Source organism: Struthio camelus, chromosome 1 (assembly GCF_040807025.1).
Source record: "Struthio camelus isolate bStrCam1 chromosome 1, bStrCam1.hap1, whole genome shotgun sequence".
Classification (NCBI taxonomy): Eukaryota; Metazoa; Chordata; class Aves; order Struthioniformes; family Struthionidae; genus Struthio; species Struthio camelus.
The window spans coordinates 140,585,894-140,599,387 of NC_090942.1; positions in this window are offsets into that span (position 1 = coordinate 140,585,894).

The following is a 13,494-nucleotide window of genomic DNA, read 5'->3' on the forward strand; positions in this document are numbered from 1 at the left end:
CTGAGTGAACCATGCTTTGTTATTCTTGTTCTTGTAAGTCAGTAAAGTTAATACTTAAAAGGGATGGAAGGGTGGGATGGAAGGTGCTTTACTGAGGTTATGAAAGATCTGAGTAGTCATTCTGTGAGCTAGGATTGTCCCCTTTCTTCCCCAGGATTCAGGTATCCTTTCCAATAGAAAGGAAAGCATTTAGACCTTCAATTACATCTTTAATTTAGACCTTTAATTCTGAAGAATGCTGCAAGCCAGTGTGAAGAACCTAGCACCAAGTATCCAATGCATAATGCCCGTCATCTGAGCTCTTGTTTCTCACCTGGTCCATTTTAATTGATTCCTATGCAATGCATCTATACATCAGGGACTGCCATTTCCAGCAGCTTTATGAATGAATGTCCTAAGAGATCATTGTGTCGTTTTCACTGCAGATTGTTACAAGTAAAAATAAATTCCTGGCTTTTGACGTGATTTTCTTTGGTTTCAGATCTTCTTCCAAAAGATTTGAACTTTTTTTCTCATACTATTTCTCTGCATACTGAAGCATGAGTCTTTCACTGCTTGACTACATTAGCTTGTAAGGAAAATAATTTAATCGCTGTTGATCCTCTTCTGTATAGCACTTTTCGTATGGTAGACCAATCATGTGGTACCTCTGTTTTAGCAGCTTATTTTTTCTGAAAGAAAAAACAAAATTTAAAGTTTTTTCAGTAATAGTATATTTCGAAAAATGAAAAGCTCATGTAACGTCTACCTTTACTTTGTCAAATTGATAAATGTTAGATCTTATTTGACTGCCCTATAAATCAATGCTTTGGAGCTTTAAACTTTAACAATTTGTCCATTTTATTTGAAGCATCAAAATGTAACAGTTCAGCATGTGGCAAAAGAATGAAAAAAATTAGGATTAAACCAGATATGGCCAGACAGCATTTACCATGGGTCCATAGCTGCTTCTCTTTCCGCTCTCGCTAATTTGCTGCTGCTCGTTGTGATCGTTATATGGCATGTGGCAATAGATTTCTGTTAACCTGGATCCTGAAGATGCTTCCTGGTTTGTTCCCCTTTGCTGTCTCAATACTGGCATGCTCAAATAGCAACATAAAGATCTTAACGAGGAAATAGAGTCTGTCCTTAACGTAACACTTTCGACTTCATAGAACTGATTGAGAGGCAGGAACCTGTAGCAATATGAAATGTATAGGTCTGACATTTCACTGAATTTGAAAAAACTCCAAACACCTTCAATTAAACAAACAATTCAAGGTATTTTCTTGAAAATATATAATGATACCAGCCAGTTGCTAGGATTCTCATTACTTTTACTGTGATTGTTGTTATTATTTAATGCTGTGGTTGCAGTGTTACTTAAAAACCACAACCATCCCTAAGCTATCCTACAAACTCGGTCATAGGTAGCAGAAGTACTGTTTACCCTAATCATACCACTTTCAAGATTTAAATTATAAGACTGACTTAAAATGAGCAACGAATCTTTTTTGCTCTCGGGGCTTTTAGAATGAGATCTTCTCTAAAGATAAGAGCTATTGAAACTTCTTTTAAAAGTTGCAGCTGAATTTTTTTTATAATCATTTGACTCCAGAAGTAGGCCTTTTATAAAAATTGCCAGTGGTCATGAGGTATCCAGGAGCACTAAAGTAAAAAGAACTGAGCAGCTGGGCTCTGCATCTGCAGGGGGATGAGCTGAGAGCTGAAGGATTCTTCTCTCCCAGAGCAGTTAAATTTTCAAGAGGCAGGATGCGGAGTTGCTTTGCAGAATTCATCACACCTCCTCTGCAAGTTAAAGTACTCCATTTTTACAGCACCTACGTTCTCCTGCTGCAACTGAAGTTAACTGCAGACAGAATGAAGGGTTATGACTTGTAGATGTCACAACAGTGAACTCCCTTCAGTCTACTGAGATACTTAAGTAATCTGTAAAGATGACGTGCTATGTGTATAACTATCTAAATATTTTTGGAGATAAAGCTCCCTCTGTAGCAGGATAAGTCCAGTTTGAGAGTGGCCAGAGACTGAGCTTAAGTTATCATAATTTCCCCACGTGAAGGTGTATTGTTTTGAGGCTGTATATGGTTTCATATTGGGAAGACATTAGCTGGTCCTGTAGTATTACCTGACAGTTATTTTGTAGTTAAGATGCTAAGCCCAAAGACTACCCTACTGTTATCAGATACATAAGAGATGCAGATTCTTTCTATGTCTTATTATTGGAAGTTGGTGTTGGCTGAGATTCTTATTTTTCTTATGTTGGAAATACCAATTATCACATCTCTAAATAGGAGTCATGAAGGACCTATGAAGCTGAAACAGAAATACTTTGGCTAAGACATTTACATTAGGCACTGGCTGCAGTGAAAAATAACAGCTCAGTTATAGCATTGAGGATGGAAATGTTGCTACAGTAGCAATTCTGACTGTGTCTCTGTTTTTAGCTTACTGAAGCTTCTGTTTGTTTTGCCAAGTAGTTTCAAATCAAATAATTTTAGGGCTTTTGTGCAGTAGAATAAATGGAGGAATAAGAGCAAATCATTCATTTCTTGTTCCCATAAATCACTGTATTAGCTTTAACATGAAAGACATAAAAAGGCATGAAACATGAAAAAGATATAAATGGAATTTCTGAACTGGCTTAGAAACATGATTAGAATGAATTGTGATTCATTTTTATTTTGCCTCGCTGAGTCTCAGGGATCATTCATTTAGCATTGCTTCTGGCAGTCCTGAGAATTAAAATTAATACATGAAAGTTGAGATTCTTGCAGTCATTTTAACTAGGGTCAGAAACTTTAAGAAAACTATCAAATATCCAAAGATTTATGAAACCCCGTAATATTGCTTCACAGACTATGCAGGAAAAGTTGATGGACTAGATTGTTAAAGGTAGAACATGAGTATTAACTAGTCTCTGCCACTAATAAAATTTAGTCAGAACTTCAGCCTTGTTTCTTAGTTGATATTACTATTCTTAAGTAAAACTTTCCTAGATTTTTCTTTCCACGTTTGTGTCATTCTGACATTTGATAACATATTTCAGACTGGTACGCTGGTTAAACTCAACCCTGTAGTTCATGGGGCAACTCCTACTGACTTGTATGCAGCAGAGGGCATGAATGCACAGACACAATCACTATGGAACCCTGATAGCCCTAAGAGGAGGTCAGGTACACCTAACCCAATTCCATTTTCCAGAAGGGGATCCTTATTTCTTCAGTCACTGTGTTGTAATTGGTTTCCGGAATAATTGAACCGACCGTTCTGATTTATCCCTGATAAAATAGTGCCAGACATAAAAACTTAGCGTTTAGGAGACAGTTTCTATTTTATTATATTTAAATAACAAAAGAAGAAACGTTCATGGTGGTGGGTGGGCTAACATAACTTTAACAAGATCCTGTTAAAATTATGCCATCAAGTAGTAGTTTAAATTTTCTAAATATATAAGTAAGAGGTTTCACATGTTAGGTTTACATTCCACAGTCTGGATTTCCAAGTGAGGTTATAACATTTTTGCAAGTAGTGACTGAATTGAAGGATATACATGCATATTTGATTATGCATGTTCAGGAGAACATGCAGAAGAACTCAGTGAAAGCTGATAAATATTGTTTTGTCAGACATGAAAAAGTGGTTAAAGGACTGGAAGACACTAATGAAACTAATGAAAACCCTGAGGGGAGCCTGGGTAAAAGTTTGCGTGAAAGTGTAGGATTTGTTTTTCCGAGTTCTTTATGAAAGAATGAAAAAGAATTGGGATCCAAGGAATTTATTTGTATTAAAATAGTACCAATATAAAAGAGAGAAGTACCTGGCAAAATGATTAGACAAATGTGCTTTTTTTGGAAGATGAAAAAAGTCTTCTTGGTTAATGTATATAAATATGTTTCAGTTAATTTATGGAAATATCAACCAATGTATTGAAATGAAACACTAACATAAGAGGCTGATTACACAGCATAAGGAAGCAGAAATAATATCTTCCCATAAAACAAAAAAGTGAGCGTTATTTCTTTACAAAGAGCTCTGCATCTGCTCTGCATGCTAGAACACCAAGATCAGATTTCATGTTAATTTGTTACAATCTGGCTATATGTAAATTAGCAAGTAGTGTGCCCAATAGATGATTTGTGCTTAAGATGTGAAACTTGCACTATCAACGTGTTACATCAGAAACTGTCTAATGGGGGCTGTATAGTCAAGGTTTACTTTGCTGTAGTCTGTTTCTCTGGAACAAGTGTCCATTCCTGGCTCAGCTGCATTAGACGGGCTTTTGGAGTTCATCATAAGGTTTCAGCTAACATCCATGGAGTCCCTTTCATAAGGGCTATGTGAACCAAAGCATGCTAAGTGGAGGCAATTAGGAGATTTACCTCAAAAGTTCAAATTTGATTTGAACTAATGTGCTGATGTAGATACACCAATTGTTTCTGCATTATGGACAATAGTGGTGTTATAATATCTGACAATAACTTGCTTTTAAAAAAAAAGACTCTCCAAAGAGGCTCCTTCAAACCTTCAGCTTTTTTCTGGCCTTCTACCCTTGTCTTTATGTGGCTCCCGTTATCACCTTTTTCCTCTTACGTAGACCTTCCTTTTCATGCTCAAAACTTTGGCTTTCATCCCATTCTGAGAATAATCCCCTTTCCTGATTTCTTCTTCTCCTGAAATAACTTTCTTGTCATATACATGTCTGGAAAGTGGTTTTCAATCATAGAGATCCTCAAGATGAACATTTTTGTCTATTTTCACTCCATTTTTAACAAAATAGAGAGAGCACAGTGCCTTTCTGTGGATGACAAATGGCTGACTTTTTGCTTTGGTTCCTTCTCTTGTCAGTCTACGTAATCTTGACATGGCTTTCATTGTTAGTGAGCGACCTGCTTTTGAACAGAAACTGACATTTCCAGCAGTGTATCCTTGTTTGAATGAGATTTTATGTTTATTATGTTTTCTTTTTTGTTTCTAATCATTTTATGTGTCTAGAACCTCATCTAGAATTGAATATTTCCATTTTTTTCTCTTATATTTTCTTCTGTGATATCTTGTTTCTAGCCATTTGTTTCTAAGTCACCCACTGACACCACTTTGATATGGCCTATCACATGGCTGCCTGCTTCTCAAACACACTGAAAGACCTGCACAAACTACACTTGAGATACTAAGCTTCCACTTTCATAGTCAGATTCTTGTAATTTGTTTGTTGTTCTTTGCTGATTTCACTGGGGGCATTGTAAACATCTGACCAGAGCCAGTTGGTGAACTGCTCATTGGTGTTCAATTCCTTATTCATACAAAGAATTAATATTTTGCATGCTCTCTCCTTCTATTTTAGGTCAGAAATAAGAAAAGGGGGGGGAGGGAGAGGGAAAACGTAGCAGAAGAAATGAAATCCAAGCTTCTGGGCTCCTGCAAAAATGCCTCTCAGTCCCTCAGTATGCAACAACTTTCTAGTACAACATACTTCGTAATCCTTCTTGTGGCATCTTCTGAGGCTTATAAAGCTGGCTGTACACTAGCCAAACATTCCTGCATTATCTATAATTGTGAGACAGGAAAAGGCAAAAAGCACCTAAACATTTTCTGATGAAAATTCTGCTTGGAAAGAAAGAGCCTCAGAGGGATTTTATTGGTTTAATGCTCTAATCACTGCACAGCCGGCCATGCAGGAATCATTCAGGAGTCTGGAGTCCAGTGAGGTAAGATACTGAGATGCAAAATGAACGTTTTGGAGAAGAGGTACTTGCTCTTCAGCTGAACTTTCTGAATTCCCTCAATCTCTGACCAGTGTCAGCATACCCTCTTTTTCTCCTAAATGTTATGACTTTTTCTCATGCAGATCTTAGTAGAATCCAGAGAGGATCCAACAAAAATAAAAGCAATCCAGAATTCAGTCAAATGAAAAATATGTAAATATGCAGTATTTTCTAAAATGTACCTTGTTTTCTAAGAATGACTGTTCACATAAAGATTCAGTAGGTACAGCTTTGTATTTGTAAGCACACACGTTTCATTCTTTGTTGTCAGTGCTTTTGAAACTGTTATCGTAGACTTTGGTCCCAGTCTGAGATTTGAGTAGAAGATCTCCGAATTGTGTTTTGTGCAGAATCAGGACTGTTGTCTTAAAGTTGATCAGATATCTTGCTCCCGAGGCTAGAAATCTTTCCAGGATCTTGGAGTTCAAAACTGCTTGTTTCCTCAGGTAACGTAGGCATCTCTCATCATTCAACACTTGAGTATCATATCTCTCTATTTTCTAGAGTGGCATTTGATCTTACCCCTCCATTTGCATTGCCTAGTAGACACCCAAATCTTTGGTCTTAAGCAGTCTATCTTACAAGTTTTTCCTCCTATAGGTTTTCCTTCCCTTTAAATTTTGCATGTGAGCCAGTTATTTCTTAAGCGTGTGGGTGGAGATGTGTTGTTATGGGTACTTTTACAACAAACATCTGTTTAACATTTATCTCTTGCTAATATGCAGAATGTAAAGCTAAGTGTATGTTTTAGGTCTGTCCTGGAAAATAATTTTTCTGCATTTTTTGGCTTCTCAGCTGTGTACACACTGTAAATAAAGTTGTACTCTGAAGCCATAGTATTTATATCCAACTGCCTTTCTCCCTCATTCATCCCTGCTCTCCTTGCCTTAAAGGTGGCTGTTCAGAGACATCTGCTTTCTATTACTCTCTGTGTCAAACAGAAAACAATTACAGTGCTCATTAAGATGTTTCCATGCTTAACCTTTGCACGACAACCTTTGGAGAAAGAGAACTCCCACCTTTTTTCTTGAAGAGTTTCACTATTTTCTCACCCTAAGCTCTCAAAAAAGCTTTCAGCAACTCTTCCATGATGCTTGGTAGCTTGCCGGGAAGCTTAACATTCTGAAATAGTCTCATTCTTACACTCTTCGGTCTTCAAGTCACATTGGGTAGTGTGCTTATCACAGTAACTGAAAAATAACTGCTGTTAAAACTTGTTTTAGCTCTTGCTAAAACAAACTATTATTTTAAAACTTGTGAAATATTTCAGAATCAGCTTGTTCACACCACTAACAGGCAGTTAATTCCCATGATTGTTTAGCATGGTTCTAAATGAATCCACCGAGCATATACAAGCTTGAAAGCAATCAGTCTGTCTGCCTGCTTGGTAGGTGTTCTTTTATTTCATGTACAGTTTCTTGTGGTCTGGGTTCAGGAAAATGGAGAACCTCTGCTCTTACCCATTGCTCAAGAATTGCTGATAAATGTGATATAGGAAAAAGTCCTTAATGGAAAAATGAAGTTAGTAACATATTGAAAAATATTAATTTCTAGGAGGCTTTTTTTGTCTGATAGAAAGGCTTTAAAATTCTTGTAAATCTTTCAGGGAGAGGTCATCTTTGTTGACCTGGCTGGTCAACAGCCCTGACCTGGTCTTAGTATACATGCTTGTGCAGATAACCTTGTTGGAAATTAGCGTAACAAAACTCAGTGTAAGACGCAAAGGAAGGGGAAGGTAATGCTTATTTTACAAAAGCTTTGAATAAGATGATTTTACTCAAATGAATTCTCTCATGGATTGTCTTCACTCACACTCTTACTCCCACTTAGTCACAAGCACCAAGTCTGTCTAAGTGGTCTGGCCTTGTGTGTGGCACAGAGGACAATGGACGTTGGCTATTGAGTCATCACAGCTCTGGGGTTCTTCTTGATTGGCAGTGATGAACTAGTTTTTGGATGGATCTTTCATGTACATTAGGAGTAGTGTTTTGCCATTCTCCACCTGCTGTACTAACAGAAGAAGCAGTGGCATATATGTCCTGAGCCTTGCTGTTATTTTCCTATTATCAGAGTGCAGGATCTTCCTTTAAGGAGTCATTTGTGCTGTTGTCTTATCAAAGTGCAGCTTATCTGCTTGACCTCGTTCCTCAGTTTGATTGACTGGGAGGGCTGTTCTTCATTAGGCCATTCTTTTAACCCTTGTTCTGCTGTTTCTTCTGGTGTTTTCTCACACACACACATTTCCACTCATGTTTGATTCTTACCTACCTCAGTATTTCTGTTACAAGTCTCTACATCCTGGTTTCAGTCCTGGGAAAAACTTGGAATTACAGCTGTGCAGGACCTATGCGTCATAAATAACTGGTGACCCCACAATATGAAAAGACAAGAGTAGCAGGTGGTTCATTATGCTAATGCATTATGGTGAGCACCACACGTCAGAGAGGTGCATAACTCTAAAGCTTTTGTGAATTAAATATAACCAAAAGACACATCTGCTCCTAATCGTAGCCACATACAAAAAAAAAAAAAGTGTACCAGTGTGAATATAATATTTGGCAAGGAGACGTCATCTCTGGTATGCATCCATCCCGTTCAAACACTACCAGCTCATGTGTGATTATGCTAAGACTGAGCTGAGCAAGTTTTTTACCCCAAGCTTGAGGATTATCTTTATTGAGAAGAAAAAGAACGATTTCATTATCCTTTGCATATAATGAAAATAATTTTCAAATTCAGAATTTCTATTCTGTGGAGTACCCTTGATTTATTCGACTGTGTCGGTGCTTCCTCTGTGGCTTCATCTTTATCCCCTGTGGCTTCATTTTTATCTCCTTGCAATAAGCAGTGGGATTTTGAGGCTTTTGTATTTGAGGAAACAGGGACCCTATATAAAAGACTTGAAGAAAATAGATACTATAGATTTAACAGTAGGAGGAAATACTGACTGGTTTAGTACACAGCTGCATATTTGTTTTTGTTTTGCAATGTGTACCGCACTGGTATCTGCTGGGCTTAAACACATAAGTACGTTTTTCAGTTTTCCCCCTCTTACTGTGGACTGGGTTCTCTGCTTCTCTAGATGGGATTTGTTCCATTTTGAAATCTAAAGTGCTTCTCCATTGCACAGATTTTAACCTTTCTCTAATTTACTCCAGACGGATTTATATACTGTCCGGCTTTTTTTTTTTCCCATGGCTGATGTCTGACTAGACAGGTAGAGGTGGATAAGTATATGTGCAGGCTGAATGAGTGCCAGATATAGAAATAATCTGTATGATGTAATCAGTGGGCCTCAACAGTGCTAGTAGTAAAAATAGACTTGTAGCCCTCATATTAGCAGTTACAACAAATGCTCCAGTGTGATGTTACTGGGCAGCATGTGTTTTGTGTGTCATCATTCTTGATCATGTGTAGTAACTTCAGATGGCTTATAAGAATGAGTGACAGCTAATCCTGCCTTGCTGAAGAAAATCCAATTTAGGTTGGGTGGAATTTACTGACCCTTTGTCACTGCTCTGTGATTGCATTTGGCACTAATCTAGGCTGTCATATTGCCCTGTGCTGTGTAATCAGGGTTCCGAAAGTGGCTGCTATGTGGGATTGGACACTAGGATGTTTCTTGGGTACCAGATGCATACAAACATCTTAGGTCCATCTGGCTAAAATACTAGTGTAGGGTCAGTCTCTTTGTAACAAGCATTTACTAACGCTAGCCCCTGCATGTCAGTAATGCCAAGTTTCCAAGCAGATGAAGTGCGCAGGTTTCAGAAGCTTTCAAGATGAAACTGAGCACTAGAAATATTTATTGACTTCAGCTTTCTCTATCCTTCTTACAGAATAAATCACTTTTCCTGTTAAGGATCTGTGAGTTTATGAAGGGGAAATCCAAAGTATGTCAATTATGTCCTTTATGATAGCAGTTCTCAACTTTTCTCTAGCCTAGCCGCATCTGAGAGGCATGTGCTCTGCACCTCGTGGTACGCTATGAGACCCATGCAGGGCAGCAGAGCTTATTAGTTGGACCTCCTTGTCATGTGTCGTCTATAGTGTGCTTCATTAGCACTTCACCAGAGAGACCCAAATTTCTGGTTGGGAACTGCTACACTGATCCCTCGTCCAGGATCCATTTTTATTAGAAGTAAGCATCCCATTGACCTTAACCTGGAATTGCGTTAGCTCCTTGCTCAGCGCTCCTCTTAATTCCTCCCCCTCTGTTGGCAGTTTGGGGTCCTCTAAATTAATTACTGAAACTGGATCACTACTAGGAAAACACTTCAGTTTTCTGTAGAAACTCTCTGCTCTTCTGAAAGAGAAGTGCAAGAGAACTTCTCAAAGACTTTATTCATTTCAAGGCCTTTAGAACTAGCTCTTGATGCCTTGGGAATGCTGCTTGGTCATCTACAGTAAGAAGCACTGCTATAGCAAAGCACTGATCAAGAGTAAGTTATTGTCCAAATGTCATCCTCTTACAAGATACTTGTCTTTTGCAAGGCCAACTCTGCCTATTTGCTCCTACTCCACTTTACTTTTTAAGCCATATAATCCCCATTTTCTGGAAAAAGCCTACAAGTGGGAGTTGATTCTTTTGCCGTTGATTGTATCTTGACAAAAGTATTCTGATAGGAGGTGGCAAAGGAAAACTGAGAGTTGTACAGAAAGTTGTATCAGTCATCCAGCTTGTTCAGTATTTTGGAATTTAATTTCTTTATCATCACTTTCAGTCAGCACACTGAAGAAACTGAGATCCTTCTTGATAAAAGCAGCAGAAACTGATATGGTATTGCTGGGAATTGCACTAACAGCTGGTACATTCTTCTGTGTCTGCATAACTCCAAGGCCCCAGGAAGCTGTCTAACATTTTGCTGCAGTCTGCCATTTGCAATAGCATTATCAGTAAAATGGACATGTTTATTAACTAAGATACAAATCACATGATACCGAATTTATTAAGAAGGAAAGTCTGGCCTATGGAAGGCATCCAGTCTGTTAGTCAGTGGAGTAGCAGTAAACTCTTGTGACAAGGGAAGTTGTGCAGACACTGTGGGCTATGTAAGCATCTGGGTGCTAGGAGAAGGAAGAATAAATGGGAAAAGATGAATTGTTAACCAGAACTTCTTACTGCCCAGGGTAGACTCAGCTTCTTGCTTAGAAACAGGAAGGAAAAAGGAAGTGCTTTAGAGCTTTAAAAACGTTTTGGTTCAGTGTTCAAAGTAGGCTCTCTATGATTCTTTGTCACTGACCTGTAGAATATGTTTTTTTCTGTTCTTAAAATCAGTGCTCTTTATAGTATAAATCTGAGCAGTTAATGTACAGGGAGGAAATGCTAAATTTGCATCTCATGGAATCAGAATCCAGTTTATAGTGCCCTACTTCCCAGCAGTCTGTTTAAGAGAGTTAAGTTACTTCTCCTGTCTTGTAAAAGAGTGGTCTCCAGAGAAAATCTCTCTCCTGGAAACAGAACTTTTTGACTTTATATCATGAAGTTTTCATTGGTTTCTGTGAGGAGCATTCTAATCCTGAAAAAATGCCAGTGTCTGTTTGGATTTTAGCGTTCATGTTTGCGCTGGTTCTATTTATTTAATTGAAAATTTATTTCACAGGTGTGATACTGTTGATGAAAGAGCCCCATGTGAGAAAGAATGACAGGAAGTGTAAAGGGAGAAAGGCCAGCCATCTCACAGCAAAATCTATGCTCTTTTGTGTCTCATACAATGTGTTGCATTCTTTTTTCATTTCAGAACTGTGTGTATTTTGTTTGCCTAGGATGGAGCTCTTGATTTAGAAATGAGTAGGTCAGTTCCTGTACGCTGAGGAGAATTCCTGAGAGACTCAAAGACATTGAGTACGTCAACCTTTTCCATATCCTTTGTCACTAGGTTGCCTGTCCAACTATACAATAGGTCCATGCTCTCCTTAGCCTTCCTTTTGCTACTGATATACTTGTAGAAACCTTTCTTATTGCCTTTCACCTCCCTTGGTAGTTTCAGCTGCAGCTGAGCTTTGAGTTTCCTAACACCATTCCTACACGTGCAAGAAACGTCTTTGTATTTCTTCCAAAGAGTGTCCCTACTTTTGCCTTCTGCGTACTCCTTTTTTGTGTTTGCAGTCAAAAGCTCCACATCCATCCATGTTAGCTTTCTGCCGTGCTTGCTTGACTTTCTGCACGTTGGAATGGACCGTTCTTGTGCTCTGAAGAGGCTGTTCTTGAAGATCAACCAACTCTTCTAGGTCTTTTTGCCCTCAGAGGTAGTTTCTCATGGGATTCTGCGAAGCAGGTCTTTGAACTGGCCGGGGTTGTGATTCTGCTGTTTATCTTGCTCACTTCTGTCATGATCTTAAACTCCATTGGATCTTGGTCGCTGCAGCCAATGCTGCCCTCAGCCTTCACATCTTCAGCTTGTTCTTCCTTGTTTGTGAGTGGCAGGTCCCACAGAGCACCTCCCCCAGTCAGTCATTGGTCATCTGCATCAAGAAAATGTCTTCAGTACATTCCAGAAATTTCCTGATTTGCTTGCGTCCAGCTGTATTGCCCTTTCAGCAGATACCAGGGTGGTTAAAGTCGCCCATGAGTACCCAGGCCACTGCATTAAGAAGGCTTTGCCCACCTCGTCTTATTGATCAGCTGGTCTGGAGCAGACACCTACAATGTCCTTACCTATGCTGGTCAGTCCGCTGATTCTTGTCCACAAGCTCTCTACTGGTTTGCCACCTGACCCAAGATAAAGCACTCAAGCCTCTCGTGTACATATATCTATGGATGTAAGTAGACAAATATATGAAAGCACAGACCTACTGATATGTGAGGTGCCCACTTCAGGGGCCATATGGATAATCTTCAGAGAAAGAGAGCACCTGGGCACAGTTCATTCTTAGACCATAAAGAAAACTAGGTTATATGAACCTGGTAAAATTTCTCCCTCCTCTCCAAATTCTATCACAATCAAATGGCTTTCTTGAAGAATGGAGAAAGGTAAGGCTTTCCAAAAGGGTGCAGGATTTTAGAATTAGATTTTACTTTGTTAAATCAGGAAATCACTGAAGGCAGATCATATGCTCTCTCCGATTGCTGGCATCTGTGCTGTAGGACTTTCTAACAACTCAAACCCAAACGTAACCACTTCAGAGGTGCTTATAGAAGAATACTTACAGAAGTATTCTAATTTTGGAGCAATTCTGGGGAGTAATTTGATGAGCATTTTTCTATCAGCAGTTTCAGTTTTCATCTCGATCTGCTCATTCTTGTCTTCATTAGAGCCACTCTGTTGTACCGCTATAGTTGTTTGTGCAAGTATCTGGCTGTTAGTTCCCATCCTGTGATGATATGGGCAGAGAGAGTCAGGTCTGGATTAGAGAGCGATTAATAGAGCTGCCTGCTTAAAGATATTTATATGCAAGGTTTTTTTTTCCGTTTATTTTGAATTGGGGCTCCCTCTCCTTCATTATTAAATGGTGCAGAAGTACCCAAAGTGTAAGGAAAACTATGTAGATTTATACTTGCGTTGTTTCAACCACACCACCATGGGAGAACAAATTCTCACAGTACTGAAAAATAAAAAGCTCAAATAAGCTGCCACTACAGCCTCATTTTTTTCTGCAGCCTACTTAGTGAGCAAAATGAATATGATTTATTTTTGTAAATATACTAGTTTCGCTTTTGAGTTTTTAATAGACTGTAAATAGAGATATCTTTTTCATCATTAGCTTCAATTTGTTGCTAAGGAGGGGA